The 6,700-nt window shown below is 58.9% G+C and overlaps 1 pseudogene across 1 annotated transcript; it reads right to left on the bottom strand.

The window, feature by feature from the left end:
• Nucleotides 1-3,486: 3,486 nt before the first annotated feature.
• LOC311512441 lies at nt 3,487-5,227 on the bottom strand (annotated as a pseudogene). The gene is made up of 3 exons: nt 4,994-5,227; nt 4,357-4,638; nt 3,487-3,557 (listed from the first exon to the last, which is right to left on the bottom strand). The product of its transcript is annotated as an uncharacterized misc_RNA (transcript).
• Between the last annotated feature and the right edge of the window lie 1,473 nt (nt 5,228-6,700).

The raw sequence follows: 6,700 nt of genomic DNA on the forward strand, positions 1-6,700 counted from the left end.
TCTGAGCACACAGGTCCCAGCAGACTGCCCCGCCCCCCCCAAGGCACGGCCATGCTGGAGCAAGCGGAGGGGGGGAGGTTGGTTCTCGGGGGTCCTTATGGCAGGCTTGTTGCAGGTTGGGGCAAGAAGTTCCTGTCTCGGTGCTTCTCTGACCCCCGTCATGGAGTGTCTTAGTGCGTCACAAACACACATGGATTCTAACCCCACCCACCCCTGTGTGCGCCTGGATCTCTGTTTGGGGAGCCACAGGGCAGATAAGTGACTCCCCAAGGTCACACAGGAAGTGCGTGGCGGGCCTGGGAATTGAACCAAGGTCTTCCCCGTCCAGCACCCGATTCCCTAGCCCTCCCTCTCAAACTGTCCATTGGAAACCCTGCTGCTCGCCCAGCTGGGGCCATGCTTCCTTGTCGCTGCATCATGCTGGCATCCGATGTGATGAAGTGGGATTGTTTTAAGGGGGGAGGGGTAGCTCAGTGGTTTGAGCATTGGCCTGCTAAACCCAGGGTTGTGAGTTCAATCCTTGAGGGGGCCATCTGGGATCTGGGGCAAAAATTGGGGATTGGTCCTGCTTTGAGCAGGGGGTTGGACTAGATGACCTCCTGAGGTCCCTTCCAACCCTGGTATTCTATGATTCTAATGTTTCCAATGCACAGCTACAGACTAGGGACCGAATGGCTAGGCAGCAGTTCTGCGGAAAAGGACCTAGGGGTGACAGTGGACAAGAAGCTGGATATGAGTCAGCAGTGTGCCCTTGTTGCCAAGAAGGCCAATGGCATTTTGGGATGTATAAGTAGGGGCATAGCGAGCAGATCGAGGGACGTGATCGTCCCCCTCTATCCGACATTGGTGAGGCCTCATCTGGAGTACTGTGTCCAGTTTTGGGCCCCACACTACAAGAAGGATGTGGAGAAATTGGAAAGAGTCCAGCGAAGGGCAACAAAAACTATTAGGGGTCTGGAACACATGACTTATGAGGAGAGGCTGAGGGAACTGGGATTGTTTAGTCTGCAGAAGAGAAGAATGAGGGGGGATTTGATAGCTGCTTTCAACTACCTGAGAGGTGGTTCCAGAGAGGATGGTTCTAGACTATTCTCAGTGATAGAAGAGGACAGGACAAGGAGTAATGGTCTCAAGTTGCAGTGGGGAAGGTTTAGGTTGGATATTAGGAAAAACTTTTTCACTAGGAGGGTGAAACACTGGAATGCGTTACCTAGGGAGGTGGTAGAATCTCCTTCCTTAGAGGTTTTTAAGGTCAGGCTTGACAAAGCCCTGGCTGGGATGATTTAATTGGGGATTGGTCCTGCTTTGAGCAGGGGGTTGGTCTAGATGACCTCCTGAGGTCCCTTCCAATCCTGATATTCTATGATTCCTCTGAATAGTGTGGGGGTGCCTCAGTTTCCCCTATGCAGTTCTTAAGTCTCTAGGTGGTGGGATAAGGGTGTATGATCATTGCAGAGCCCTAGAGGGCAGGTGTATGCAGGGGTCTGGACACAGAGAATGGCCGACACCCTGTTTCCTGGCAACTGATGGCCTGGCCCTTCCCCCCCTATAAGGTGAGAACTAAAGGGTTGGAGAACAAAGGAATCCGGTGACCTCCTGGCCCGGGAAAGGAACAAAGCCCAGAGGAGGAGGGGCTGGAGGGGGTTTCAGTTTGGGGTTGGCTGGGGACATGGAGTGAAGGGCAGACGTGGTTGTCTGGCTCACTGTCCCCCAAAATGGACCCAGCTGAGGGGTCCGGTTCTCTGCACCTACAAGCTCTGTGTTAGACCATGTTCCTGTCGTCTAATAAACCTTCTGTTTTACTGGCTGGCTGAGAGTCACATCTGACTGTGAAGTTGGCGTGCAGGACCCTCTGGCTTCCCCAGGACCCTGCCTGGGCGGACTCGCTGTGGGAAGCTCACGGAGGGGCAGAGGACGCTGAATGCTCCGAGGTCAGACCCAGGAAGGTGGAAGCCGTGTGAGCTGTGTGTCCTGCAGACAGGCTGCTCACAGGAAGGCGACTGCCCCAGAGTCCTGCCTGGCTTCATGGGGAGCAGTTCCAGAGCATCGCCCGGGGACTCCGTGACATCTTCCCATGTTTGTTACCGCTCGGGGGCATAGCCTTTGCCCAGGTGGCTCTCTCTGACCTGGTGCCAAGCGAAGCGGGGCTTGAGGGGGCCCGTGCTGTCTGTCTCCCACCGTCCTTCTTCGGTGTTACCCACGGCACAGGGGGAAGAAAAGCAGCGAGAGAGCCCCCCACCCGCTCTGCTGCTGGACTCCCCTGGGTGTCACCTGGAGCACCAGGGAATGTGGGGAGAGAGGTTCGAGGGAGGTGCCGGGGGGTCTTTACGGCCCCTCTCGCCCTGCCTCTCTCTCTCCCGCTGGTTTTGCCCCTTGGCGCCTCTTTGCCCAACATCTCAGGGCATCGGGGTTTTCTTCGCTCACTTCTTTCTGTCAGCGTCTCTTCGCTCCGAGGCCCAAAATAGCGAAGCTAAAACCTTGCAGGCCTCGGCCCACAGGCCTTGCGTTTCAGCCTTCCTGCCTGAGCTCTCGAACACAGCGGTTCTCAGACTGCGGGTCAGGACCCCAAAGTGGGTCGCGACCCGATTTGAACGGGGTCGCCAGGGCCAGCATTAGACTTGCTGGGGCTCAGGGCTGAAGCTGAAGCCCCAACTCCAGCCCCACTTGGAACGGCAGGGCTCAGCCCGTGGCCCCCTCTCTGCCCCGCTTGGGGGGGGCGGGGCTCGGGCTCTGCCCCCTCCCTGGGTCATGCAGTAACTCTGTGGTCAGAAGGGGGTCATGGTGCAATGAAGTCTGAGGACCGCTGCTCTAATACATGGTTATTCCTTCTAAACACAGATCAGTCTCAGACCTCTATGGCTTTGTTTTTCCCTCCCCCCCAGCTTTTGAAAGTATCTTGTCTCTTCGGGGCTCAGTTTGGTCAGGGGCCAGCGAGGTTATCCTAGCTTCTTAACCACTTACAGGTGAAAGGGTTTTACCTCTGGCAAGGAGGGATTTTAAAGCTGTTTACCCTTCCCTTTATATTTATGACAGCTCCCACCTGCCTCCGTCCTCTCCCGAGCAGGTAACAAGCCCCCACGTTCAGGAGGACAACAAGGAGCAGGATGGCAACCACAACGCCGGCCATGAGGCTGGGGCTCAGACATTGGGACCTGCCATAGCCTAAGGGAAGACAGGGGCTGGTGTCACCGGTGTGGGGCGCTGACAGCCCGGCCCAGCATGGCCCGACCCAGATGGCACAGAGCCCGGCAGGATCAGAACTCACAGCCCAAGGGTTTGCCAGCCTGCGTGTTGGGCATGCCCCAGCCAGACCCCGTGGGGTACCAGGGACTCCTAGGACGGTAATGGGGGGTGAGCGATATTCCCCAGCGTGCCTGGCTGTGACGCCTTGAAGCGTCAGCTCCGACTGCGACCCCCCCAGCCTGGCCTTATGCTTGTCCCAGGCGAGGGGACGTCGACGGGGACACTGCTGCTGAAACGGCAGGTTCAATTCACCGGGTCCCCTTTGGGCAGGTCAGCGCCGGGTGTGGCCGTGATGTTCGCGCCTTTCGGGGTGTCTAGAAATGGAGGGAGAAATGGGGTTGCTTGTCCCAGGGTGGTGTCGCTTTAAATAGGAGGTGAGCCTCGGGGGCGCTCACCGTGTTCACGCTTTAGAAAGCAGCCGTGTGTGCGGGTAGCTCGGCCTGGCTGCCGCGTGTGGTTAACAGACACGTGTATTGGGGCCCTGCTGGCTTGTGGGGTCCCTCCCTGATCATCGTCACTGAAAAGCAAACGACACTTGAACGAGTGGGAGGGGCTCTGGGGCAAATGGGCACTTTTCAGAGACAGAGTGGGGGGACCTGGCCCAGAGAGGGGAAGGGTTTCAGGGCAGGGGGTGAGGGGCAGGGCCTGGCCATGTGGCTCCAGGGCACCAGAACTGGCAGGGGGATAAGGAACAGGGGGTCCCCCAGAAGGGTCAAGGTAGGTGGGCAGGGAGTGGGGGGGTAGGGCCTGGCCCAGACAGGAATGGGGCTTTAGGTCAGGTGGGGGAATGAGCTGTGGCCCGGAGGGGGTTGAGGGCCCTGGGCCGGCGTGTGCGGGACACAAACGACATTTGTTGCTGCTGGGCCCAGCCATAGGAAAGATGCATAGAAAAGATCCAGCCTGGAGCCAGCGGCAAATGTGACCAAATGTGGTGATTAGGAGGCGTGGGAGGAATTTGACGCCGAGGCGGGCGGGGGACGAAGCAGGGGGGACAAACTGGGTGGGGCGAAGCAGAGGGGACGAGGAGGGGGCACATCGGGCTGCTCCAGGAGGCCGTATGCGGAGTATCGGGGGCTGCGAGGGAGGAGGCTCTCGCCAGCCCTCGCTGCTTACGCTGAACTTCGACCGATTCCCTCGCAGAGAGGCTCAGATACCCCCAGCCGGGGCCGGACACCCAGACCCCGCACGCGTAGCTCCCTCCATCGGAGACGGCTGCCTTCTCAACATGTAAATCCTGCCCGGCTCCTGGCAGCCACACGTCCCCGCGGGACCAGACGTACCCAGCAACAGGCCGCAGGGCAGCAGCCTGGCAGCGCAGGGTAAAACCGTCGCCTTCCCTTAGTGCTGCCTTCCCTGCCGGCCACGAAACCTCGACCCTGGGCACGTTGGAGGCGACTGAGGGGAGAGTTGGGTGAGAGTTTGTCAGTGGGGCCCCGGGACTGAACAAAGGGGCAGGTCCCTCCCCGTCCAGTCCCTCGGGGGGAGAATACTTGCTAGAGCCAAATGAAAGTTTTTTTCAAGCAATAAAACCCAGGAGTCCTGACTCCACTCCCGCACCCCGCATTCACTCACTAGACCCCACTGCCCTCCCAGTCTCAGGGGCAAAACCCAGGAATCCTGATCACCAGCTCGCCCCGCCCCTCCTCTAACCATAGTCCCTGCTCCACTCCCCGTGTCAGGGATAGAACCCAGGAGTCCTGGCTCCCGCCCCCCCTGCTCTAACCATGCCATGCGTAGAAGCAGAGCTCACTTGTCCCCAGGGGCTGGGATTGGTCAGAGTCACACTCATCCCTGTATCGATCCACCTGGCATCGATCAGCACCGTGCTCGGAGTCCAGCTGGGACGGGGATATTCGCAGCTCGGTCGCCCCAGCCCTGCCCGGGGTTTGCTCTGGGCTCCGCTGCGCGCCATATCGGTCGTACCAGGGGGGCGATGGGGGCACTTGGCCACCACGGAGCAGGTGAGGGAGGGTCCCGGTTGCATTCGGCGCCCCAGGGAGGGCTGGCACAGATCATCTGTGAGGAGAGGAGGGGTCAGGAGCCATTGAACCCTGCTGGGGCCTTGGGCCTGGCAGCGCTTCCAGGGGCCGCGGCCTGGCTGCAGAGCGGGGAGCAGCCCCCAGGGTGTGGGCGTGACCCAGGCTGGGACCTCGGGTGGCCGGGGCAATGAGGGCTCGTGGCAATGGGGGACAGCAGCAAAAGTTGGCCTGAGACATGGGGAGCGCTGGGTCTGCCCGGAGGGGCGCAGCCGCCAGTCTCAGACTAGAGCCCTAAGTGGGACTGTTTTTAATTATGTCCTGTTCCTGTTACTCAATTTCCCTGCTTTGTTTTTTGCATTTTCATTCCCCTTCCAGCCACAACAACCTTAGATCCCGCAAATCCCTCAAGAGAGACAGATTACCCCAGGCTGCTAAAACCAACCAACCAACAGACAGAAACCAGTGGGTGACGGTCTGATCTGTACCCATGGAATTCTTACCTCTGAAAGAAGAAAACAAATCTTGCTTGAACCAAGTACAAACACACTTCAACTCCTGTTATCACAGAACGGGTCTGACCTGACTTGGGCGGGTGCATTTCCCCAGATTTGGAGCGAGGGAGATAAACATGGAGAGGAAAGAGAAGCTCAAACAAAATATTTAGCAATTTCCCCAGTAGGCGACTCTTGGTACATTTATGAGATTTAGTGTTTCCTGCCAAATACCACAATCTGTTTTTTTGCCCATCCGATCCCACCCACAACAAAGCACATTTTACCCGCTCCCGCTGTTCTGGGGGAGTCCTGCAGGGTCCCAGTCCCACTATAGTCTCCACCTGAGAGCCCCTCACGCCTGCTGCATTACGCTGGCTGCAGGGTCAGTCTCAGCGGCTCTTCAGCACAGGCCAAGGGTTAGACAGAGGGACGGGGACGCGGATCTGACAACAGCCTAGGAGTCTGACCCACAAGTCCCCCCTGTGCTAACCTCTCCCCCCCCCCTTCCCCTATAGCTGGGGAGAGAACCCAGGTTTCTTGGCTCCCACTCGGATTTGAGAGCAAGGCAGAAACGGTTTGTGTGTGTGTGACAACCCTCTTCCGTGTGTGCGTACTTGTGTGTGGCAAGCGTGAGTGACCCAGGGTTCCTCGAAGGAAGCTGGTTACCTGAGACATTAAGCCGCTGTCCTGGGCGGAGGCACCTGCTGGGGACAGGAATCGGGGCGCCCGGCCCCAGCGAGTTGGGGAACCCGCCCGCAGGCTGGGCTGCCGCACAGATCCCGCCGGGAGAGACCAGCATCAGCTCAGCCCCCCAAACCAGGGGCTTTAAAACACAATCGGGGATGATGTGTTGTGTGGCTGTCTGAGCCCCCTGCCCTCTCCTGGCTTGGGGGTGACAGAGAGCCCGGCCAGCGCTCCCCTGTGAATTGGGGAAGGGGAGTTTGGAGATGCCCCCCCGCAACATCAACCTGTCCCCTGCCCAGC

The sequence above is a fragment of the Lepidochelys olivacea genome (assembly GCF_965140295.1).
Source record: "Lepidochelys olivacea isolate rLepOli2 genome assembly, chromosome: 24".
In the NCBI taxonomy this organism is placed as follows: Eukaryota; Metazoa; Chordata; order Testudines; family Cheloniidae; genus Lepidochelys; species Lepidochelys olivacea.